At 49.1% G+C, this 26,002-nt stretch overlaps 1 protein-coding gene and 1 long non-coding RNA gene across 5 annotated transcripts in view; one reads left to right on the top strand and one right to left on the bottom strand.

The window, feature by feature from the left end:
* Window positions 1–26,002, top strand: part of GALNT18 (polypeptide N-acetylgalactosaminyltransferase 18) — a 354,140-nt gene that overhangs the window by 59,743 nt on the left and 268,395 nt on the right. The window lies entirely within an intron of this gene.
* LOC125146757 (uncharacterized) lies at window positions 11,414–24,963 on the bottom strand. Its single transcript, XR_007144873.1, has 3 exons — window positions 24,861–24,963; window positions 19,047–19,146; window positions 11,414–11,732 (listed from the first exon to the last, which is right to left on the bottom strand). It is a non-coding gene; the product is annotated as an uncharacterized LOC125146757 (long non-coding RNA).

Raw genomic sequence — 26,002 nt, 5'->3', positions numbered from 1 at the left:
TTCCACATTGGCTTTCTCATTTAATCCTTGCCACAGTCCTCTGAAATAGGCATTATTGTACCCATTTTGCAGACTGGGAAACTGAGTGTCAGAAAGCTTCAGTAACTTGCCCCAGGTCAATTGGCTTATAAATGGCAGTGCAGGAATTTGAATCTAGACCTGCATGATTCCTTTCCCTACAACATGGGGCTTCATTTGCAGAAGAAGTTTTGATTTTTGGTCTCAGGATATGGAGTTGCCTGGATGGGGTTGCCCATGGAGGATAGAGAAAGGGCCTGCTGTCAAGAAAAGGTGATTATGCTCATACAGAGTCCAAATTTCCTTTCCCTTTTCTTTCCCTTCCCTCATCTCCCTGAAAAAGGCACCCAGCAGTTTTTGAGGCTGCTATTTCTTCATGGATTTTTAATAAAGATGATGAATGAACTAAGAATTGATAAGAAAAGGCAAATGGCATTTGGGTTATGCGTTGTTCTAGTTAAATGTATTTTTCACTGCAGGTCTTAAGTGACTTTTTCGTTAAAATGCCATCATGGGAAGAAAGGTTAAATAAAATGAGTTTTCTGTGGCAGAAGTGTCAACCAAGGGGCCTCTGCAGGACAAGACCCTGGGGCGGCTGAGCTATAAGCTCTTCCAGCTCTCCAGTGGCAGAGCAGTGGCATCTTGGGCCAACAACACCTTTCTCCAGCAGAAAGGCTGGAAGAGGGATTCCCCAAGAAAGGCCTGGCAGGAATGGCAGTGGTTCTGCTCCCCGGAGACCTGATCAGGTGTGAGGACCCAAGAAAATGGTCCCTGGCAGTACTTGCAAGGTGGCCAGGCAAGCAGAACTGCCAGTGGTGGCTTGACTGGGGTCAGTGTCCTGTGTGGTGAGCTGGACTCCATTTCCTGGACCACCACACCGGAGGTGGAGCCTGCAGCCTTAAGGGAGGGTCAGGAGCTGGGTTTTAGGGGGCGCCTGGGTGGCTCAGTCGGTTGAGTGTCCTACTCCGGCTCGGGTCATGATCTCACAGTTCATGAGTTCAAGCCCTGCATTGGGCTCTGTGCTAACAGCTCAGAGCCTAGAGCCTGCTTCGGATTTTGTGTCTCCCTCAAAAATAAATTAAAAAAAAAAAAGAAGAAGAGGAGCTGGGTTTTAGGGCAGAGCCTCTTCCAGCTGAGCTTCTTGCTGGCTCTTATAGGAAGCTTCTCTCATAGGCAGGGTCCAGAGTGCTTGTGCTGGTCTGGTGTCCCCAGGGAGACCTGTTTGTTCCAGACCTCAAAGACACTGGCACCAAGTGGTGAACTGCCTACCAGTGTAAGATTATTTTTCTTCCTGAATCTGCCTTGAGGAAGTGTCTCTGCTGTGATTTGAAAAGATAGTGCCATAACTATCCTGTTCCATTCCATTCCATTGCATTCCATCCCATCCCATCCCGTCCCATGCCATGCTGTACATTTCACTCCACCCAGTCCTTTCCATGCTTTAAATAGTCATGAAGGTATTCTCAGTTCCAGGTTCTGTTCCAAGTACTGGGGCACAGAGATGACCAAGATTCAGTCCTGCCTTCATGAAACTCCCTCTCTAACAGGAGAAATAAACAAACAATTCTAGTGTGATGCAGACCACAGATGGAGAGGCTAACCCCTCCTTCATCCCCCCAGCAAAGTCACCTCACCATATATAACCAAAGACCAGAGGCAGTTGGAGGAGAAAGCAAGGGTGGGAGGTTGTCAGGGAAGGCTTCTTGAAGGTGATTGTTGGGTTGAATTTTCCAAGAGTGAATAGGAATTTACCAGGCCAACAGCAAATCTCTAAATCAGTGCTTAAATAGAACTTGCTAAGTACTGGGCTGCATTTTACCTATTATAACTCATTTGCTCCCCATAACAGCTGGTGAGGGAGGTGCTCTCTCATCATCTCTGTTTTCCTCCAAACAAGGAAATAGATGCACACACTGATACAGTTTAGTAAGCAGTAGTGCTGGGGTTCAAACCCAGACAGGCTGTGGCCTTAATCATCATGGCTCTTCTGGCAACACAGGGAGGGCATTCCAAACACGGAGGTAGAACCGGTGCTGTCCTCTATCCCGGGGACAGTAAGCAGGGGCTCTGGCAACTGCCCCTCCTAGAGTGCAGGTATAATTTTCTTCATGAAGTCAGTCTCCTCGAGCCAAGCTCTCCACCCTCTTTGTCACAGTGGAACAGCAGGAACTGTTGCCACGTTTCCTCCACCTCCAGGGTACTTTCCTGCCAGGGACTCTGGGTAAGTCCAGCAGCTGCTGAGCCAGGAAACTCTGAGCCTGGGCCGGGCTTTCCATCACCACTGTTTGTGGAGAAGGTTGGGAAATGCCTCATGGCTCCAGGATGCACAGCCATTCCGGCCCTTAGTTAGTCTCCAGCCTGGGGCACAACCAGACTTCACCCACAGAGACAAGTGCTACCCCCACCCAGAGCCCGGCCTCACCCTCCCTGGCACCTTGGACCTACCTAAAACAGCTAGCTGGGGCATTTGCAAGCACTCAGCAGTAGGACTTAGCCATTATTTCCTTACTTGTCTTTTCCTATTGAGGATCTCACAACATTTGTTACAAGGTCTTTTCTCTATTTTAGCATGCCACCAATTTTAAGACCCATCATTGATTTAATAATAGTTTTTCAGAGGAAAAAGAAGAAACACTACCACATCAAAAGTACATATTGATTGTAAGATTTGTCATCATTTCAGAGATATTGAAGCCATAAAAAAGAAATGGGCATCTTAGATTCCAGGCAATATGGTATTTTCTAAACATTTCGTAGCTGAGTGAGGACACCTGCATGGGGAGCTTGCCCAACAAGGTGGGTAGTGGCACTAGCTGGCACTGGCGAGGGAAGGGTGGTGAGGTCCACATCCATCCAGCCCCGCCTCTGCTGCATTCAGCTGCAACCATCCAGGCCCACTTTGGGGACGACAATTCAAGTAGCTCAAGAACACTCACAGCTGAGTTCATTCTTCAGTTGAGTTTGACAGATAATCAGCTCCCACTCCAAGCTAAGAAGTGTGAAACTTGGTAGGTGGACAAGGACCAGCTGTGATCACCAGTAGCCTTGGTGTGTCTTCTTGGAGGGGGTTGGGGGGAGGGTTGGGTGGTAATTGGAGCCAAGTCTGGTGTGAGAGCACCTTGCCCTCAGGGCTGAGGGACCAGGGCTCTAATCTGGGCAACCTCGGGTGTGTTGCTTTGCTCTCTGGGGTCCCAGATTCCCCTTCTGTATAGGGAGGATGCAAAACAATAATAATAGAAGCTACCAGGTACTAAGTGCTTGGTATGTGCCATCCATTATTCTTAACCGACTGAGCCACCCAGGCATCCCCATGCCATCCATTATTCTACATATCTTTTAAGTACTAGTCCCCTTAATCCTCACGATAACTCTGTGAGGTAGACACTGTTATTACCTCCACTTTTCAGATGAGGAAATGGAGGCACAGCAGTTACATGATTTCCCCAATGTCACACAGTTAGTAAGTGGCAGAGATGAGTTGAATCCAAGTTCTCCAGTTAAAGCTCCATCCTATTAACCATGAGGGAACCAGGGTAGAGCAATAATTATTGTATTTTGAAAAGCCAACACAACCCTTTTCCAAATGAAATCTAACTTAGAGCTCCAAAAATAAAATTGGTAAGATGGTAGTCTTTCTTGTTGGATGGGAGTAAGGCTTAGAGGCTCTCCAGTTTGTAGAGGCACCTCGGTGGCATCCTGGAGCTTCTTGAAACAGTGTGAAAATGGCTAGACCGGACAGTCCCCAAAGGCTATCCAACACCAATGTCCTGGGATTGTCGGGGAAAGACACAAGGTTTGGTAAGAGGGCCTCACTGAGATCTGTTGGCCCCCTGGGCAGGCTAATGATGTGGCACCTCTTCTATCTAACATTCTTGAAATATTTCTTCAGTGTTTATTGATTGGGACCAAGGAGAAATGGATTTTCTAGTAATAAAAGCTGTACACCTTTTTCTTTATGTTCTTTAGGCTATAACATGCACTGAACACAACATGTGAACTTATTTCGGACTATAGTTTAGTGTACATTTTCCTGTCACCCGTAACCAGATAGTGTTTGTCACTAATACTTGCTGAAGATAATAGTAGCTTACATTGACCCATCACCAAGCATTAGTTTCCTACAAACAGTACTGTGTTCTGCTTATACTGTTTGTAATTGCAGTTGACTACTGGTACTGAATGCAAGCTACTGGCAGCTGGCATTGTGCAAGGCTGGTGACACAGTGTGCAGTTCATGGCACAACTTCGAACATGCAGATCACAAAAATACTCAACAGAGGTGGCAGGTTAGAACTTGTATAAATAATAAATTAAAAAAAGATTTTTTTTAACATCTATTCATTTTTGAGAGTGAGAGAGACAGAGCATGAGCAGGGGAGGGGCAGAGAGAGAGGGAGACACAGAATCCGAAGCAGGCTCCAGGCTCCGAGCTGTCAGCACAGGGCTTGATAAGGGGCTTGACCTCACAGACTGAGAGATCATGACCTGAGCTGAAGTCGAACACTTAACCGACTGAGCCACCCAGGTACCCCAATAATAAATTTTTAAAAACTTGATATTCAGTGTATTTTTTACTCAACGGCATATCATGCACAAAAGTGAGACAGACTCACTTTCCGTCAATCATGTCTATTCCATAATTACCCACAGAAACCTGAATTAACTGGTGCCATATTGCCAATGTACTCCAGTGACAATTTTGCAATTCCTATAGATGGCAATTCAGGTGACAGTGGGGGCTGCCACGTATGGGGTGCAGGGTGCATCCTGCACAGTTCTAGGGACAAACAGCAACGTGAATGGTGTCTCCTAGTTTTTACCACCTGCGCATACAACCTGCATGGCCTTGATAGTTGACTTCTTAAGCACACAATGGAGTTTCACCTTTGCTCCTTACATTTACCCAACTGCAAGACAGCAAGAATCCTGGGTTTATCTCTGCATCTACCTCCTTGTATGTCCTTGTGCATCTAATGCCATTCCTTTCCCTGAGCCCCAGGTTTCTCCTTTAAGCCCTATAGTTTTTACACAAAGTGACCTTTGAGGTTCTGTCAACTTCATGTGATCGATCTGCTTGGCAAATAATGATCTGCTGATGTCTGGTGTTGACTTATATTTGATCTAAGTTGTAGGACTGCAAGGAAATGAAAGAAAGCAAACCGGATTAACGTCCAGGGCATCCTGCCTTCCCCCAAACCTTTGCCTTTCCTGTTACATGCTGAAATTCTTTGGAGAAGAGTTTGTCTCTTCGAGAAAGAGTCCACCTGGTCCAATAGAGGTCTCTCCTATCCAGGGTGTTCCGTCTGACCGTGGGGCCTAGCCTTCTGGCCAAGGGAGGCATACCCTTGCAGGAAGCCTTCGCTAGTGCCTTGCTGCTCTGGTAATTCTGTTAAGGATATGAGGTCAATCTGACAGGATGTGCCCTTGGTGGTTGTAACAATGTACTGCTGAGTGAATGGCTTAAAACAACATAAAGGTATTGTCTCATAGTTCTGGAGGCTTGAAGTCCAAAGCCTCCAGATAGGGTGTTTGATAGGGCTATGCTCCCTCTGGGGGCTTTAGGGAAGAATCCCTGCTTGCTTTTTCCTAGGTCCTAGTGGTTGTCAGCAAGTTTTAGTGCTCCTTGGCTTGTAAATGCATCACTTCAATCTCTCCTCTGTCTTTACATGGTATGCTTTCCTACGTGTCTCCGCATCTCTGTTTTCTATTCTTATAAAGACATGAGTCATTGGCTTAGGGTCCACTCTAATCCACTATGACCTCATCTTAACTTATTATATCTACAAAGACCCTAATTCCAAATAACGTCACATTCTGACGTTCTAGATGGACCTGAATTTGGGGGGCGGGCAGGCATTATTCATCCCAGTAGAGCAGGCCATCTGGGATCCTAATGCTCAGATCATTCCTGGTGTAATTCTCCTGGAATCTCTAATGGGTGCCACCAAAGGTCTGTAGACTAGAATCTACTTCTTTATTCTCTTTAGAAACTGGAACTGCAGGATCCTTAGTGCCAACCTCCTTTCTCCTATTCTCTAGAACTCATCAGAGACCATTCAAATGAGTATGGTAATTCACTGGCAAGTTCTTGCGGTGCCCTGAAGTCATCCAATGCAAGAAATGTGCCTTGTTTAGGTAGCCAAGTGCTTTTCTGCATCTTGTTTGACCACCTAGGGCTTCTGTTCATTTATTCGTCCAACAAATAGGTATTGAGAGTCTTCTGTGTTCCTGGCATGTGCTAGCCCTGTAGATAACTGTGTGAACTAGAGTGAATTTCAAACTGTTGTTTCCATGGTAGTCTTAGACAGTAAAGAAGTAGACATATAGATATGTAATGAAGAGTCAGGCCATGCTAAGCCCTGTGAAAAAGAAAGCATCATGGAAGGTAGGGGAAGCTCGTGTTTTAGATAGGGAAGGGAGAGAAATCTTCCCGTTGTGTGTGATTATTCAATGCTTAGCAGCAGACTCAAGTCTGGACTAGGGGTTTTACAATCCCAGATCCCAGATCTGGGTCCCAGATCCAGGCACAGCTGTGGGGTAGCCAAACCTGTATCCATACCATGAGGAGGCCTGGCTGCCTGACAGCCAGCTAGGATCTCCACTCTTTTCCAGAATCCACCATTGTTAGCTGGTGCTAGGCAGATTCTGTTCTGCACATGACTGTGTCAACAGGAGTTATCCTAGACTGAGGCTGGTGCTTTTAAGCCAAGCTTTTCAAGCCTAGGACTGGATGGTAAGGAGGAAAGAGGTTGAGTCCTGATAACAAGTCAGCATGGCTGTGTGACCTGTAGCTTCCTTGTAATGTACCTTCCTTGAGCTTCAGTCTTCCCTTTAGAAACTGGGGATACTATTGCATACCTCATAGCACTGTAATGAAGATTCAGTGAATTCAAACTGTCACATAGCTGATGCTCACAGATATCAGTTCAATTCCACTCACTTTATAAATAAAGACCCCAAGGGGTGCCTGGGTGGCTCAGTCAGTTTAAGTGTCTGACTTCAGCTCAGGTCTTGATCTTGTGGTTCATGGGTTCGAGCCCCACGTCGGGCTCTGTGCTGACAGCTCAGAGCCTGGAACCTGTTTCAGATTCTGTGTCTCCCTCTCTCTCTGCCCCTCCCCTGATCATACTTTGTCTCTGTCTCTCAAAAATGAATAAACGTTAAAATATATATATGTATAAATAAAGACCCCATGAGACAGTCACTTTTTGTTGACCAGGGAAGGTTCTGCAATCCTTTCTTGGCACATAGTGAGTGCTGAATAAAAATCTGGATGGATAGGGCAAATGCAGGAAGTGGCCACTTGTGTTTGTAGCTGCTCACCGGTCTGCCGCTGGTCTGGCTATCCAGAGGGAGTGTGAGCTCTGTCATTTCTTTGGCACCAAAAGTGTTTCTCCCCTGCTCCCTCGCTTCCCTGTAGGACTTCCTGGCCTCTGGGAAGTTGGGAAAGGTCTGCCTGAGTGTGTTTGGAGATGCAAACACTGCCGCTGAGTGTCTTCGCCAGGTTTGGGATTACTCTGTTGGAAATTATGGGGTGCAGGGAATTACTTTGCATAGAATAATTAGATTTACCAAAACAAACAGAGCAGGTTCAAGTCAGAAACCAGGGCCTGGGTGACTTTTATCACAGGGGACATGCACTTAAACCCATGTTTTCACATGCTGACATGTGCCCATTCCTGGGCGGTGCTATCGAAGTCTGATGCCCCTAAGCACCAGCACTGGGATTAAGCAGGGGTTTGGGAAGATAAGAACCCTGTTCCTGGCAAATGTTTACACCATGTCAAGAAAGTGCTCACAAGTTCAATCTGATAAAAGAGGCCCCAGCAGCCTGCCGGCTGCCAGAGAGGGGCCAGGTCCTTGGCATCTTGATTGTCATGGATGGTGGTGGTAGGTGGATATGGTCAGTCAGCTCTGCCCTTTGCCCTTCCCCAGACAGCCAGGGCTCCTGTCAGGGTCCTTAGTAGGGCTCATCATTCAGCATCTTGTTTCAAATCCTGCTGGTTTCTTAGCGACTTTGGATCTCAGTTTCTACATCTGTAAAATGATAATAATGACATACTCTACTGGGTTATTGGTAGGATTTAATGTGACCATGAATTCCAAGTGCCTGGGAAGGTGCCTACAAGAGTAGGGTCAAGGATTCTGGATTTCCTGACCAGCAGGCTTCTTAGGAACAACCCCAGTTGCCTATCCCTCTCTTCCCACTCCTTCCAGGGTCCTCACCCTGGAGGGGGTGGGGGAGGGGCATAGGCTCAGGCAAGCACTGTCTGCAGCAGGGCCCTTCAGGCTTCAAATCTGGCTGTTCTTGCCTCTCCATTAACACTTCCAATATATTGAGCATCTGGGGGAGAGGTGGATGTGTATAAGCCCTGTAAGGAAGCCAGCACACTTCTCACAACATAGCTGCTGAGAGAGTTCTAGTTCCCAAAGTGGGTTCCATGAAACACTAGTTCTGTGTGCACTCTATGGAATAGGGTTCTGTGGAGAAATACACAGATTTCTGTGGAAATCTTTCTTTGGGAATGACCTAAATACAGAGTTCTATGACACCTTATAGTAAGAAAGCCTGATTTACTTCTAGGGTGTTCCACATGTATTTGGCCACAGAAGTCTCTACCTCAAGCCCCCCTCTCTTCCCCCCACATAATACCTGCTACCGGCCAGATTATGTCCCTCATAGAAGGTACATGGGGAAATACTAGAGATACAGATTATAGGTGCTTCCTGAGATATTTCAGATCATGTCACCTCTGAGACTACCTATGCCTGCCACTCACCACAGATCCCCACATCTCTGTGGCCCCCTCTCATCACAGTGATTGTGCCTCCCCAAACCCAGATGCCCTTGGAAAAGAGACAGGGCAGAGGGGGCAGTCAGGATGGCATTTTGGGGTGGGTTGGGACAGGGGGCAAGCCTACTGGGGAGATACTTCAGGCAGGGATGGGAATTTCTGGGGTGGCTACGGGCCGCAACTCTAGACAAATTGCTGCCACAGTGAGTGCATGGCTGCTCCCGCAGGAGTCCTGCTGAGGATGGAGAATTGAACTGTAATTGGGGGAAGCAGTGTCAGTGTCAGTGGAAGCATGGTGATCCAGAGGAGCCCACTCACCAGAGATGGATCCACTGGCCCCTAACCAGAGGATCCTTTTGTAGTTATGAATTGCTGAGCAGGGGCCAGCAGTGCAGAGAGCAAGCAGTAATCAATGTATAATTACACAAGTCTCAGGCAGGCAGAACCGGGAAGCGGCTGTGCCTTGTGCGGCAAATTCCCCTGTGTTCCCTTAGGGATGTGCCCATGCATTTTCTAGGAGTTAAATGGATTTCTCGGCCACATTTGCGGACTTGCAATCAGGGACGTGGCAGGCAACCTTGGCACCCAGCAGTGAGCGATTGCAGCTCAGCAGAAAGTAAAACTTAAAAGGAGGGCTGCTTAGAGGGGCTCGGGAGGGGGCAGCTGGTTAGCAGGGCCTCCCGTCGGGCAGGAGCCTGGGGATGGGGGGGGGGTGCAGCTTGCTGTGTCCTAGTCCTTTCCACATTTCTCCCTTCTGCTAAGGGCCCCCATGACTCTCTCTCTTCTTACAGCGAGTTTCCAAGGCCTTTCCCATCCTGGAGCTTTCCCCCCTTCCCTGCTGTTGCCCTCTGGCTTGGGGGCCATGCAGGTATGCCTTGGCATGGTTGCATCTTGATTCTAAGAGTGGTTGGCCTGGGATACTGGGTCAGGAAGGCAAAGTATACAGAGATGGGGTTAGCCTGGCAGCTGGCAGGTAGGTCTGTTCAGGTTCTCAGGGCCCACCCTGGATGGAACCTAGGAAGAAGACGCCAATCTGGGGATGGGAAGAAGTGTGATCAAAGAAGGGGAACCAGGCAGAACTTCAGGGTACCTCTCAAACTTGAGAATCCATCAGAATCCTCTGGAGGGCTTGTGAAATGCACATTTCTGGGCCACCACTTCCCGAGTTTGTGGTTCAGTAGGTTTGCAGTAGGGTGGGGCCCCATAGTTTGCCTGTCTAGCAGGTTCCCAGATGCTGCTGATACTGTCGATCCTGGGTCAACAGCTTGAGAACCTACTGGCCTAGACTAAACTGTTACAAGTGGGTGAAGCACAAAGCTGTGTTACCCAGTACCTGCAGCTGCCCTGGGCTTTGGGGTCACTAATGATGCACACGGCAGGCTGTCTGCCCTGAAGGCCCATCGGCCAAAGCTGTGGTTCCTAGAAAACTGCTGATCACAGCCTGAAATGGCTCAGGAATGCAGGTGAAGCATTAGTAACTGGGAATGGGGCAGGGGCCTGGAGACAGGTGAGGGTGGCACTTGGTTATTTAATCAAGATGGTTCTATCTTTCCCTGAGAAAAGTCAAAAGAAAAACCAACATGGAAGCTAAGCTATTGGATCCATCTGCTGGACAAAGGCAAGTTCTCTAAGTCAGGGAGAGGGGTCTATAGGAATCACCCTGTGTTTAAGGGGGTCTCTCCTCCCTCCAGCTTGGTCCACAATAAGCTCCTTCCTATTGAACCTTCAAATGCTCCAGGCTGGGCTTAAAATGCTCCTACATAATTTTTTTTATAAATGCTTATCTATAATGTTATTTGTTTTGAGAGAGAGACAGCATGAGTGGAGGAGGGACAGAGGGAGAGAAACACAGAATCCGAAGCAGGCTCTAGGCTCTGAGGTGTCAGCACAGAGCCTGACACGGGCCTCGAACCCACGAACCGTGAGATCATGACCCGAGCTGAAGTTGGATGCTCAACCGACTGAGCCACCCAGGCATCCCAAAATGCTTCCTCGTATTTAATTCCTACTATGAGGCTCCCTGAGGTTAAGTGGCTTGTCCCAGCTCTCACAGGTACTGGGAGGCTGGGCTGGGATTTGAACTCTGTGCTGTCCATATGCTGTTTTCGTTCATTCAGCATTTACTCACATCTACTCTCTGCCAGGCCCTGAGCTGGGCATGAGGATGCTGGGATGGATGGAACTAGCACCTGCCGTCAAGAAGCTTCTGGCCTCTCTGAGGTGACAGAAACATAAACAACAAGAATACAACATGCCGACCGCTACCATGAACATCTGAATGAAGAGTTATGGGGGACAGAGGGGAGATGACTAACTTTCTCAGGGTCTTGGGCTCCTTGCCACAGTCTGGCCCTGGTAGGTAAGTCAGACGAGTGGCTATACTTCTCACATGACACAGCTCACTGCCCAGAAACCCCGGAGCACAGGGCAGAGGCCCCATTACCTGCCCCTGGAGGGAAGACCTGGGCCTCTAGAGGCCCTGCTGGCTGCTTTCTCCTTTTCCTTCTTTTTAGTGAATGCATTTGTAAAGACGTCATTTTCCTTTTTATAAGGTGTTATTCCCATCTAGGAAAGGAGCAGTCACTTGGGTGGCTCTCATGGCAACTGTATATACCAACTTTTCCAAAGCCTTCAGCTCCCTCTGTCCTCACCAGGGGGATGAGCTATAATGGCCTCCCAGGAAAGGCCACTATAGCCTTTAACTCTAAGGAAGCCTAAAGAGTTAAAGGTTTTGGAAATTTCTGGGCTTTGGGAATCTGTGTCCTCGCTGGCCTCAGTGATGACCTCGGGCTCTAGCAGCTGTAAAGGTGGAAGGCAAGGTGTGGCGTTTGAAAAGACCAGGCTTCAGGGGTCCTGAAGTCATCTTGTCCCCCTTTTCTCCAGGCTGGGGTGGGGAACATTCCGGTCTTTGACAGATCTCTGTTGCATAAGGAAAAAAAAAAATCAAGTTTGGCCCACATATAAATAGACAGCAACTTTATTTAGTTTACATTCCTCAGAAAGAAATAGATAATGTTGAGCTGACCCACTTAAAAAAAAGTTTATATAAATAAAACGAACTCATTATAAGGCATTTGAAAAAGATTTTTGGTGTAACTCCTTTCAGGCTTTTTTTTTTTTTTCCTTGTCACAGAGTTTTGTTTTTATGTCTATAGTTGGGTCATCCATTAACATGTGACTGCTTTAGAGAAATGTTTTCTCATCCCAGGAAAGGTTACATTCCCCCCATTATACATACTCACCATACACTGTTTGCTCCCACCATGGTGTTTATTGTAACTCATAACTATTGAATCTGTATCAATCTGTATCAGGACAGCTATTTGTTTATTTGTCTGACCCCTTGAGACCTCCAGTGTTTAACATGGCAGCCAATAGCCACATGTGGCTTTTTAAATTTAAATGACATGAAATTAAATAAAATTAACATTTTACCTCCTCAGTTACACTACCTACATTTGAACTGCTCAAAAGCCACACGTGGCAGGTGGCAACTCTCTTGCACAGTGCAAGTATAGAGAGTTTTTGTCATGGAATGTTCTACTGAACAGCACTGTTCTAGACCATTCACTTCCATGGACATAGGTACTCTGTCGTGAGTCACCAAGTATCCTATGCACCTAGAATATGAGAATCTAGTAAAACTTGAGGAACACCTTATTTATAAATTACGGTGTGCACGAGAGAGAGGGAGAGATGGAGAGAATGGCAGGCAGGTGGCAAGGAAAGAAAAGGAAGGAGAAGGAAAAGGCAGGAGGGCTTTCAGGAGAGTCATGTGGGGCTGTGACAGGAGAATGGCGTGTAGATTGCTTAAGTCTGTGCTCACATGGCACAAGGGTTGGTCAAGGAACCTCCAGGGCAGGTGCCAAAAATCAACATGTCCATTTGGAAAGCTGTGAGAATAGGACTGCCTTCAGGTCCCCTGCATCTTCCTCTGAGAGGTCCTTGGCACATAGGTCCTGGGGACCAGGTGCCATCAACCTGCTAATCCAAGGGTCTAGGGACTGTCACGTGGTCTAGATAGCGGTCTGTGTGTTTGCACCTGGGCTGGGATCATCTGTGCTACTTCTCCCAGGGGCTGAGAGCTGAGCACTCACTGTTTCTGTGTCTTTGCTACGGGATGCAACGATTTGTAACCTTGTAATGCCAGTCAATTCCCTGCTCCCCAGGGCTGCCACCAGAGTCATATCCTGTCAGGAAAACCTGCCTTTTCAATGGCATCTGCCTCTGTATTATGTGAGCCTTCCTCTTCCCTGGCTAACTCCTATGACCACATCAGGACTGGCTGGCAGCTTGGTTTTTTAAGAAGGCAAATCAGGCAGGATAGGCTCTTGACTTTGATTCCCCACCATGCTTTGGGGGTAGACTGAGGTGAGTCCATAAGGATATTCGCATGGCTAGACTCTCCTAGAGGGTGAAGGCAAAGGAAGGTCAGTGCTTGGGGTCCCAGCCCAGTTACTAGGTTTGTAGCCAGAACAGTTCAAAGAAGCTAGTAACCTAGAAACCAGCAGACCACGTAAACACTACCTGTGTGCAATGTGGAGGAGAAAACTGGGAATAACGGGAAAGAATTGTAGGCCAGAAAAATTGGCCAGTGGATATCAAACAGGAAGGTCAAGGGCAGATCGAAGAGTGGAGAATAAATCTTAAGGGCCAAATTCTGAGGACTGAAATCACATATTCCATTTGAATACAAGCAGCTCCCTCAAGATGCCCAAGCATGTGGGACATAGAGGCCCCACATGCAGTGTTTGACACTGATGCAGAGGAAGATGCTTAGAAAAGCAAACCAAGCCTTTTCAGCTCATCTGCCATACCCATTAGATTTAGGTTCAGCAGCAAGTTGACAGAAAACCCAGTATAATAGTGGCTTAAAGCAGGATGGAAGTGTCTCTCCCACATTGAAGAAGTATGGAGTTAAGCAGTCTGGGGCTGGTCTGGCTATCCCAGTGTCAGAGGCCGGGGGCTGTTTGTAGTTTGTTGCTGTCAACTTTAACATGAGCCTTCCAACTTGTGGTACCAAGGGCTGCTCCAGCTCCAATCATTATGTGTGTATTCTAGACAGCAGGAAAAAGGAAGGAGGAGAAGGGAACATTTTTCCCCTCCAAGGACAATTCCTGGAAGTCATACATACCATGGCCTCCTATGTCCTGTTGTCCAGAATATGGTCACATGACCACACCTAACTTTAAGGAAAACTGGGAAATATAGTCTTTCTTCTGTGTAGTCACGTGCCCAGCCATAACTTGGGTGTTCTAACTAATCAAGTGCATTAGTATGAGTGAGAGTATGGATGAAGCATCCATTGTCTACCAGGAAAATTCCTGTCGTGATCAGCAGTAAAGATTTTGTATGTGCGTTAAATCTTCTCACAGCACAGAGATCTGTTTATTGAGTTTACAGGTACTGCATTGCTTAGGAGACTTTTAGCATGTCAAAGTAGAGTTTGTTGCTGGGAAAAAGGGAAGTTGCATGGGTGTTCGCTCTTGTGTGCCTGACCCTTGTGATTCAAACTTGTTAGGATGTGCAGGGCCATTGATGAAGGGCGGTGATGGTTTTGTGCACATGGCCACAAGGCCCTCAGAGGCCCCCCTCCTGACAGATGGAGAGGTCCCTGGCCCAGGGCCCCCAAGAGGTGTGGATGTCAGCGGGAGTGGAGGCTGCAGAGAAGTTCCTGTGAGCTGAGTGGCAGGGACACGAGGATGAGCTGGGACAAGAGTCTTTGTGTTGGATGGAGCAGTTTGTCTTACATTTCAGGGCCTTCCCAAACGGGTGTTGGAGAGGTGCTTCCCTGTGGCCCGGGGGCCAGGGCCAGCCTCCGCTCCCTGGACTCCTGTCTCCTGCAGTCCCATGGGGGTGTGCCGCACAGTGCACGGTGACTGAGAGTGAGAACAAGGTTAATTGGGAATGTCAGCTTGTGTTCTCTTTTACATCTGAGCCTTCAAACCCTTGGGGATGCAGATGGTAGTCTGTGCTGGCTTGATTTGGGAAGCCAAAGACTGGGTGCTTACAGTGACACCCAGAGAGTTGTAGCGAGGGCAGATTCAGAGAATCTGGGATGTGAGACATGGAAAAGGTCTGTCCTGGGATCCTAGCACCATGGGGCTGGGATGTTCTGGAATCCCCTGGTCCTTCCCACCCAAGGAGTGTGGAACTCAGAGTCAAAAGAAAGGGCCTGGAGTCCTGGCTCAGTCACTTTCTCACTGAGTGACTTTGGGGTGTTTCAGGCCGAGGGAAGTGCACACTCAGATGCCTGCAAGTGTGCGCAAACCTGGTGTATCCCAGGAATGGCAGATGGAGTATGTGGGGCGGGATCAGAGGCTGGAAGGGCTGGGAAAGGCCTTGAATGCACCCCAAAGAGTTTGGAATTTCTCTGGAGGGCAATAGGGAGCCTCTGATGAATGGACTGTAGGCTGGGGAAGGACTGAATGAGACCTATATCAGTACTGCCCACCCTGGTTGCAGCATGGAAGGAATTTGAGCTAGAAGCCTGTGTATGGATGCTGGCAGACCTGTGAGGACCAGAATGATCCTGGTAGCAGGGGTTCGAGGGCTGGCTTGCACAGACAGGCTTTTGTGTTCTGTAGAGCAGCTTTGTCTTAACTCTTCCTGCCTTTACAAATGGGTGCTGGAGAGAAGCTTCCCTGAAGTCTGGGGTGACAGGGATTGCCTCCCTTTGTTTGTGGAGGGGGAGGAATGCCTGGCAACTTCGCAGAGGCCTGAGCTGTGGGCACTGCCAGAGGCTGCTGGGGAGCACCACCCTGAGTACCCTGTCCCCCGGGCCTCATTATCTGCAGCCGGCTTCGAGTGCTCTTTACGTCACTTACTGTCTGGGGCCTTGCCTGAGCCTAAAATTGCGCAAAGTAGGCCACGGCTCCTCTGTGGCTGCCCCCACCCTTCACTCCAGCCTCCAGGAAAGATCCATCTTCCCCAGAACTGGGAGAGGCTGGAAGACCTCGGCCCTGCCCACGGGAAGGCAGGAGGGTCCATACAGCACTTTGTTCCAAGAGCAGCGGCTGTAGTTTGTCGTGCACCTGCTATGTGTCAGGACAGGGCTCACTACTTCCTGTATACATTTTCTCATTGAAGCCTCACAAAAGCACTACAGTGAAGGTGCTATTATCCTCATCTTTCACATTATTCAGTTTAAAAGTGGAGACCAAGCTACTAGTGTGTTTGAAAATGTCTGGTCAGGCTGTTTGCCTCCCGGGGAGACATCAGATGAAGATGACAGGAGCCAAAAAAGGACTTCTCGAATCCAGCCAGCCAGCCAGCCAGCCACTCGCCACCTATCTGATCTGAAGTTTCAGTGCTTTCTCTGTGCCAGGCCCTCCAGGAATTTATAAGCTGGAGGGATGAAGGCCCAGGAAGAAATCAGGAACCTGCAGGGAATCTACTGGGCTCTTTGGGGAACAGATGTGTTTATATGGCTAGAGGTCAGGGTACTGGGGGAGGCTGGGCAGTAGGGAATGAAGGCAGGTGGGCTGGTCCTGGGTTGTGAAGGGCCAAGTCAGGGTTTGGGGTTTATCCAGTGGGTGGTAGGAGCCATCTTCCCTTTTAAAGCATCATGGTGGCGGGACTTGCTTTCTGTTGGACAGCTACAGAGAAGGTGCAGGTGCTGTGATGATGGAGGCCAGGAGATCCTTGTTAGAGGTTCGGGCAAGAGACAGTGCCACAGGGCCTGGGGGAGGGGGCTGGGTGTGGCTGTGTATACACACACACAACACCCCAGAGCTGGACAGAAGTTAAAGTAGAAAAAGCAGATTTGATTCAGGATCGTGGTGATAGGGGAAAAGAGACCTCTCTGTAGAACCAGCCTCAATTCCAATACAAGACAGGTGGGGATTTATAGCCAAGGAGCAGGGTGGGGTCAGTGGATGGGAAGTCACTGAGGAAGCATCAGGGGTAAGGGGATTCTGGCTAAATCGACCTGCCAGGATTCTTGCTGAAGGTGTGCCAGCGTGACCAGACTCACACGGGGGACGACGGGCGATGAGGAACCCGATCAGATATTGAGTTGCGGGGAAAATCTGGCTAAACTGATTTAGCAGGATTCTTGCTAAAAGTGGACAATGCCGAGATGAATGTAGAAGCCCGAAAGTTGAGGTGTAGTTGGAAGGAGGATTTGGAGTAGCCTGACTGAAGTCTGGTTAAGGACTCTGTCACTTGGGGCACCCCGCCTGTGCACCCCATCTTTCAAATATGCTGTGGTCCAGGGATAGCCAGGCAGCGGGCTCCCTTTGAGCTCTCAGGGATGTCAGGGCTCAGTGTGAGTCAAAGATGCCTGGAAAGGGAGTCTACACTAGCAGTCTGGCAGCGAAGCTGGGGAGAGGGAACCCCAGAAGCTGGGATCTTCCCCAGGATGTCTTGGCTCCTGGAGAAGTTAGGTCTGTGCCTTCCTGGGGTGCCGTGATGTTCATCCTCCTTTTCTTGCAGATTAGTGGATGCTTTACATAGACGGGCTTGTCATGTAAAGGCAAAAAGTCGGAGTTCCCTGGGATCCAGGCCTTCCCTTGGGCCCTGCAGCTCTGCAGGCAGCTTAGAGAGATGCCTAATTTCAAATGTCATCCCCCAGGCAGCCCTCCCTGGCCTCCTGTCCTTTCCCCTGGCTTGTCCATCCCCCGGGTGGGGAACTGACCTTTACACATGCACTCTAGCTGCTAAAACCTCTTTTGACTGGAAAAGACTTTTCAGCAGAGGCCGTTTAATCTGGTGGTGACTGCCAGTTGGGGCAGTGGAGGACCACCTGCCACGAGGTGACTTTTTCAAAAGGGCGTTCCCGAGGAGCTGGGATTGTAAGGAGTGTGGCATGGGTCCTGCGTGCATGTGAATGACCGCTTGTGGTCTGTGCACACGCTACACGTAAGGCGGTAAGCACAGAGCCACACGGCAGTGCAAATACACACAGGTTGGCAATTCCCGGTCCGTGGGTTATGCTCTGTGGGGCACAGGTGATTCGGGAGTTCGGCGCCTGTCAGTACCCCCAGACGCCGTGGAGGAAGGAGCCCCTCTCCCCTGGGTCCTGACCTGCTAGCCGAGTATTTGCATTTTTGTCCTTCCCTTTTGTCCACAGCTGGTTTTAGTTGTTGCCTTTCTGTCTGATTCCTCTTCACCTTTATAAAAGGATTTTCAGAAGAAGTAGAATGTGTTCTTGGAAAGAGCATAAGCCTTGCAGTGGCACAGACCTGACTTTGAGTCTTAGCTCTGGGGCCAGCTGGTCATGTGACCTTGAGCAAACTGCTTCACCCTCTGAGCCTCAGTTTTATATATACAAAATGGGAATGATAGTACTCCCACCCCATAAGGTTAGGTTGTCATAAAGATTACACACAATGAAATGATTTGCTTCTCTGTAAATACAATTATAATTCTTTGGGTAAGGTTTGGGAAGACAGGATAGATAGCATAATAATTAACAACATTGGCTCTGAAATAGAGCAGGGTTCCTATGTCAGCTTTGCCCCTTATGGGCTGTGTGTTCCGGTGCAAGTTATTCAGCCTCTCTGCCTCAGTTTCTTCATCTGTAACATAAGCATAGTAATGGACTTCTCCCACAGCACCAGACCAGTGTTGCACAAACTGTGAATTAAGGATGAGGTACTTGAGAAAAGCTAAGATTCCTATTTGGGGAAGTGGCCCAGAGTTAACATACCAGATAAGTCTCCTTGAATGCATGCCTAAGTTCGAGAAGCATAATCCTAGACTGTTTGCTTCCTGAGGGCAGGAACCATGGCCCTTTGGCTTCACACTGTGCCTCGGTGCCGAGCACAGCTTCTGGCACATGCGAAGGGCTCACTGAAGTTTTGGTTGAATGAATAAATGATGATATGACTTAATGCAGCCAAAGCCCTTAGTGTCATGCTTGACATAGAATAAGATCTTAGGTATCCAAGCGTTTCGTTATTAATAACAAGGGAACGTGTGTCTCTAAAAATAAATCAGCAGGACCCAGCAGCACTCCTTGCTCACAGATCACATTGGCCCCCTCCCTGCATGTACTGAAGGTTGGATTCCCTCAGTTTCCACCATGTGCCCTGGTTTCACGGAGGCTAACAGTTGTGAGCCAGGCCTAATTTAGACCCTCCTGATCAGAGGAGAGTGGGCCTCCCACAACTGTGGGGGTCTTGGTGTCCTGGTTGGCCCCTTTGCTATCTGCTTCTTGCCTTTGGTGGGGGGGGGGGGCGTCCTGAAGCCTGAGCACCCTCCAGGCTGACAAGAAAGAATTGTACTCACCATTCCTGGGTCCAAGGCAGCAAATTTTTATGAGGTTTGTAGACAATCATGACAGAAGACTAGGCTGGCGTTTTATTGTTGCAAGCTTCTTGGCTTGGACCTGGAGAGAGGGAAAATGATTTAGAAAAGGCTTTTCCTGTCTCGGGAAGAACAGGTGTTTCCAGAAGCTGTCAGAGCCTGGAGCACCAGGGGAAGAAAATGGGGACAGTGCTGTACTTGCCCCACTGAGACACACTGAAGACCCGGGTCACATCTTCAAGCCACAGGATGGAAGAATCCATGATCTAACTCGAGACCTTCACTTTACAGATGAACAGGGCCCTAGGGAGGGATGGGATTTGTGCCAGGTCAGTGGGCACGTGGAGAGGAGATGGGGCTTGGACCCTTGTGTGCCGAACGCTGAAGCCACCCCTTTCCCCATGCTGCACTGCACTGCATTGTTTCCCACACCTCTGGCCCTGGCCTGCTGCAATCAGTTCCCCCAGGGTGGGAAAGGTTCAGCAACACTTATGAGTGACCACCCTGTGCAGAGACAGGCCCTCGGTGTGGGACAATGGGGACAAGGTAGCTGCTGGAGTCCGAATGTTTGAATGCCCCCCAAATTCATGTGTTGAAATCCTAACACCCTAGATGATGGTATCAGTAGATGGGGCTTTGGGAGGTGATTAGGTCGTGGGGTGGAGCCCTCATGAAAGAGGCCCCAGAGAGCTCCCTAGCCTCTCCCACCTTGTGTGACACAGAAAGAGGTGCTGGCTATGAAGCACAGCCCTGACCAGAGCACCACCATGCTGGCATCTCAGTCCTGGACTTCCTGCCTCCATAACTGTAAGAAATACATTTCTGTTGTTTATAAACCTCCCAGTCCGTAGTGTTTTGTTATAGCAGCCCGAACATACTAAGACAGCAGCAGAAAACGGACATCCTGACCTGAAACTAAAGGCATGACTGCAGGGGGTTGTCCAGAGTCCCCACCGAGCCCTCTTTATCCTGCACCACACCCCTGTCACTTCAGCCAGCTAGGGTGGTGGGCACAGGATGGGGCGGGGGGCGGGGAGGGTGCGGCAAGGAGGTCCAATTGGACCATTCCTGCTGTGAGCGGTAAAGCTGCGACAGTGCACGTCTCGGTCACAGATCCCATTTTCCCTCAGACCCCTGCAGCGGGCTCTGCAGCTGGGACCCACACCTGTCACAGATCCGCAAGGCTGGGGCCAACAACTCCTGGGATGGAGACCCTGGAAACACGGTAGCTCGTCACTGATTGGGCAGAGCTCACTCTCTAAGTGAGGGAGGCAGTGGAGGTGGGGTTCAGAGAAGATGTGGTGCCCACATGTGTGGGAGCACTGGAGGAGCTGGTGATGGGTGTGCATGGAAGTGTAGGCAGAGGCCCCTGCTTGGAGAGAAGAAGAGCTTGTCGGTGTGGGGTATGATGGCGAGAAATCTCAGCAGTCACGGTGTCCCCCATTAATCTCAGCCGGGGGGAGGGGGAGGCTGTGGTCTTAGGACTGGATGTGGGACAAGCAAGGAGGCCTGTTGTTTGTTCCTGTTTTGTCAGAAGCAAGGTAGTGACTCTTAAGTGGTCACATTTCAGTTTTCTGAAGCGCCTACCACTGTTGAAAAGAGAATCAAAAGACGGCACCGATCTTTTAGCCAATCTGATGTGTTTTCTGGGGTTAATATGGACTGGGAAGATTTCCAAACCCCCTCTCCCCCTCTGACGACTCAAAGTCTAAGCAGACAGCACCACCACCATTGGCCTTTTTGCCAATTACACGTGTTGTTCAGGCCCTCAAAGACCTGGTTTCTGACACATGTTTCTGCTGAGTTAATGTGTTTGCAAGATAGAGTCACAAACAGGTGCTATGCTGTCGTTCAGTACTTGCTGAGGGCATCCTGGGAAGGGCAACATCAGAAGTGGCAAGAAAGTCGTAAAGCGTCACGGTGCAGTCGCCGAGCCAGCCAGCAGAAGCCCACAGAAGGCGAGATCAGGGCCAAGGGATGCTCTTATCGTGGGAGCCCCTCAGTGGAGTCTCAGAATGGCTAATGTCATCACTCGCCACAATCCCAAGCTTTCTAACGAAGCTTTGCGATTAAAGGGGAAGTAGCAGTGACTCATATCAGCAAGCCATCGCCTTCCGCTTTGCGAGCACTTTGGCATTCATACACTGCACGTGGACAAAACAAACTCAAACCCCCCAGGAGCTCTAGGCACGCCATTGTCCTAGCGCTGGCGATGCAGGAGTTGCAAGTTTCCATAGCAACGAGGCAGAGAAACAATTATCCTGCACCTTCTAGGGCCCTTCGCCAAGGTTATGGGGACACTGCCTTAGCCGTGGAGAAGAAAGCATGCTAAGGAGCCAGAACTATCTCTGTCTCTGAAATATTGACATGGAGGTGCAAAAGAGTTTTTAGAACCAAAAATATGTTTAGGATGATCTGATCCCATCCCCTCAGTTTTCAGAGAAGGAAACAGACCCAGAAAGGTTAAGCCCCTTGTCCAAGGTTGCCTAGTTGGGGAGGGGCGGAACTGCAGGTGACACGCTGGCCTTTGGATCCCTGGCCCCGGGGCCCTTTTCCACTCTCCCTCCCGTGGTTGGTACTGGAATGCAGTTGCCCTTCGCCTCTGCCGGGTGCCGTTGTCACAGCCATGCATCACATTTGCGCACAGCAACTTCTGATCCGCTGTTGACATCCTTTAGAGTCTAAGAGATTATTTCTGATCAATCTTCTTTTGGCAGCCCCTTCCAACGCTTTGGTGCTAAGGTTTTGTTTTGCTTTGTTTTGTTTCCTAAGACCCAGACATAGCTTTTCTTCCAGCCTTCGGGCGAAGTCTATAACGGTAAATAAACTTAAGTAATTGAGATGGATCCATTAGTCCGTTGGTGGGGGCAGGGAGGTCTGGAACTTTCTGAAGCCTCCCCTGGGGCCAGCTTCCTTCTGTGTTTCCCGCAATCCGGTGTCTTGGCTGGTTGGTGCTTTCACTGTTTAGGCTGGGTCCTCCGGGGCCCTTCTCAGGGGAGGCCGTAGGGTTCTCTTGCCTGTGGATTTTTCTGCAGGAGGCTGTGAGCAGTGACAGTGTGTCAGGACATTTCTTTGGAGTGGCAGCCAGGCCGAGGGTTGGCTACCTGCTTGCTGCTCAGGAGAGGCATCTGGGCTTCACTCTGGCTTTAGGATTACATGGAAAGTTCCAGAAGAAGGGGGTGGTCTGATATCTCTCTCTAGGAGGCTTGTTCCAGGACAAAAATGAGTGCAGGAGCAGGGATGCCAGGAGTGTGGGGCTCCCCTGCTGACTTAGCCACACTTGAGGGCAAGAGGAGCCCTTGAGAGGGAGACTCACTGTGAGATCCGAGGGCAGAACCACATGCTCCGGATGGGTTCATCCACAGCACTGGGCCCTGCATAGAGCAAGGGCTCAGTTCCCATTTGTCGAGTGACTGAATTATTCATTTGGCGAGTACTGAGTGCCCGCTCCCTGCCGGGCATGCTGCTAGCCCGAGGAGGTAACAGAGAACAGGACAGTTAAGGCTCTTCTTTTGGGAAGCCTGCATCCTGGAGCTGAGTAAATAGGGGAGCCTAGGGACCCCGGGAGCTCCAACAGTGGGAGAGTGGGGGGTGGGGGTACCCCTGCCGGCAAAAGAGCACCCCGTGTTTACTGGAGGCCTGAGTAGGAAGACTGGCAGTGTTATCCAGCTGGGGACGATACCCAAGAAATTAAAGAAGACAATGGCAGGAGTAAAGAGGTGAGATCTGAGCATTTACAATGTGCGTGGCCAGGACCAGGTGCTTTCCAGATAGTGTTTCCTTTAAGCCATCCAGAGGCCCAGTGAGGTCCTCGTTCATATCACCATTGGTAGATTCACTCTCAGGGTGAGCAGCCTGCCGAAGGCATACATCTCCGAAGCAAGGACTCGCCCTCAGGTCAGCTGGATGGACACCGTTCCTTCCATCTGCAGAAGGGGAGCTGTATGAGCTCCTGAGAGGAGCCCCCGGGTCGTTGTTCCCAGCAACCAGGTTTTCACCTCAGTTGCTGATACTGGGAGGTACTGGTGATGCCCCAGTTTCTCCCACTGTACAGGCTCAGGCCAAATGCTGCTGGTGTCAACCTAGCACATTGGCTGGTGTCAGAACAGGGGGAGCGGTGCCCCCGGGGGATCCACCGAAATGGTTGTGCAGGCAGAAGAGCAGCTATGGTCCAGCGGGTGCTGTGCAAAGGATGCTGTTTTCCTTACTGAGGGGCCTTCCCAGCCCCAGCTGTGGCCTGAAGGACGATGGCAGCAGGTGGACTGTTTGTAGCACTGACCTTGGGGTCAGAGTGATCAAGGTGACAGACTGGGTCTGAATTCTGTCTCCGCTGCTTGCTTTTTCTGTAGCCTTGAGGTAGTCACCCAGATTCCCCAAGCCTTAATTTCACCATTGGTAAAATGAGGTTGATCCTAAGTAAAGCATGGACTGTGATGAGGATGAGCATAAATAAGGTTAAAGCACTCAGCACAGTGTCTGGCCCATAGGAGATGCTCAATAATCAGTAGCTCTCATTCTTGTTATTATAGCATGTTAGTATCAGATTAAACTCAGTCACGGGGCTGGGGCTGGGCAGTAAGTCATTCCAGTGACTGCATCGTATTTCCTGAGGATGCGCAGTGCGCAGAGACTTATGGCAAATAGAGCCATCAGGTTTTATGGCAGAGGACTCCAAACTTCCTGTCATCGGAACACTCAGGGAGCTTGTGAAAGATTCAGGTTTTAAGGTTATACTACTATCCCATTCCCTCCTCTCCCTCTGGAGATTTCTATTCATGGGTCTGGGGTGAGGTCCTGAATCTGTATTTTTAATAAAATCCCGAGATGGTTCTATTACAGGAAGTCCAAGAACTAGTTTTGGGCAGCACTGCTTTTATAAGCTGTTTCTTCCAGCCGTGGCCAGCTCTCCTCCATGGCTGGGCTATTTCTGTCTAATCACAGGGAGCTATCATCTCACGGCGGGCTCCCTTTCCTTGGGCAGCCCTGGAGACATACGGACAGATCCTTTCTCCTTGGCCGCCTGTCTAGACACCATGCAGACCTACAAAATCACCTGTCTCCTGGAGACCACATTTTCTAAGCTCTCTCCTAAGAAACACGGTTAAAGGTTTTTTGGTTTTTTTTTGTTTTGTTTTTTGTTTTTTTTTCTGACTTGGGAATCCATCTTAGAAGTGTTACAAAGATACAATGTATTTGTTTTTATTTGTATCTTGAATGGATTCCTAGCAAATGTACACTGGGTAGCACAGTGGTTAAAAATACAGACCGTGGCAATGGACTGCCTGGGTTTGAGTCAGGTCTTTCCCCTTATTAGCGTGTGACCTTGGGCAAGTGATATAACTTCTCTGTGCTTTATTTTCTCATCTTTGGAAGAGGGCTAACAGCACCTATCCCATAGTGCTGTTTTGAGGATTGGCTGAGTTAAAACTGATAAAGCCCTTACAATAATGCCTGATTCATAGCGAGCCTTCTTTATAGAGAGTAAAATGTAACTGCATGAGACAGCCCAAACAAATCCAGGGGGCATGAGCATTGCATACCGTTGAGAAAATCAAATAAGAAACTAGATAATGGTGCTGACTGGCTTTGGCCAAGCCTTGTTCTTTCTTGACATACAGTTCTGCCTTGAAGCACCAGTGTGATTTCCAGTCATTGCTTTTCCAAAGAAGGGACACATATGCCATGGTAACGGTGGGAGAAGCCTTATCTGTGACCACTACATAGGAAGCTGAACATCATTTGGCTAAATCCCATTAGTGCACTCTGTGAGGCCTTCTCTTTGGAGAGTCACCCTACCTGTGATCTAGCGAAGTGGCATGCAGGCACCAGGGGCCTTTTTTATTTGTCTCAGTTTTCATTTCCAAGACATGGAGTTGAAGGTCTTGGCTGGTTTCCTCAGCTGAAGAGCCACAAAGCTGATGTAACAAAGGGAGACATTAGCAGGGGCAAGAACAGCAATGTCCAGTGATGATGAAAGAAAGGGAAGGGGAGCCCCATTCTCATTCCTGTCACCTACCTCTGCCACCCCAGAGCCTGCCTGGCCTTCCTCGGGAAGCAGGAGAGCAACGTGCCTTAACACTTGAGCCTTGGAGCAGACAGACATGGCCAGGAAGCCTGGCCTGGTATCTATGAGCTGTGTGATCTTGGGAACTTTGCTAGCCAGTCTAGTCCTCCTCTGTAAAATAGAGATAATAATAGTACCTCTATTACTGAGTTGCTGGACGAAGTTCAACAAGGTTGTGTGGAAAAATTGGTGGGCTCATAAATGCTCAGCACTTTCGTGCTCAGTGAACTTTACCGTGTGCCCAGTCTAGCCCACAGTCTTGATAATTCAGGTCTTTCCCTATACGGGATCCTTAAAAGTATAGGCAGGAATAGTTGGAGAGAGAACATAGATTGAAAGACCAGCTTGTTTGGACCAACCCATGAATTACCATGTGTGTTTTTGGACAGGATTCCTGATGCTCCATGGGACTTTAGTAGGGACCTAATGGGGCTCCTTGTTCAGTCTCCTTAGTTTAAAGATAAGGAAATTCAATTTCAGAGTGGTTAACAGCCTTGCCTGGGTCACTCAGAAGACGGTGGCAAAGCCAGGGCCCGAACCAGGTCTGCTGGCTCCCTGTCCCACATTGTCTCCACTGCGTCGGACACTTTTCCTGTCACACTGGAGAAGGCAGGAACAGACTCCTTATATACCACTGCTGCATAAGGAACATCAACAGCATCAAACAATGAAAGGCCACCAGCATGTCTCACAGGACAGGTGGCAGGAGTAATTTGTGTCTGCAGTTGCATTTGTAAACACAGCATGAAGAATACATCAAGAAGCCAGCAAGGAATGCACAGGTTCTATTGCACACGTTCTAAATTTGCCTGCTAAGTAAAACAAGGGAAATGCTAGTGGAAAAGAAGATGGCCTGGGGAAAGATGGAAGTTTT

This window comes from Prionailurus viverrinus, chromosome D1, assembly GCF_022837055.1.
Source record: "Prionailurus viverrinus isolate Anna chromosome D1, UM_Priviv_1.0, whole genome shotgun sequence".
Lineage (NCBI taxonomy): Eukaryota > Metazoa > Chordata > Mammalia > Carnivora > Felidae > Prionailurus > Prionailurus viverrinus.
This window is presented reverse-complemented; position numbering and strand designations above follow the sequence as displayed.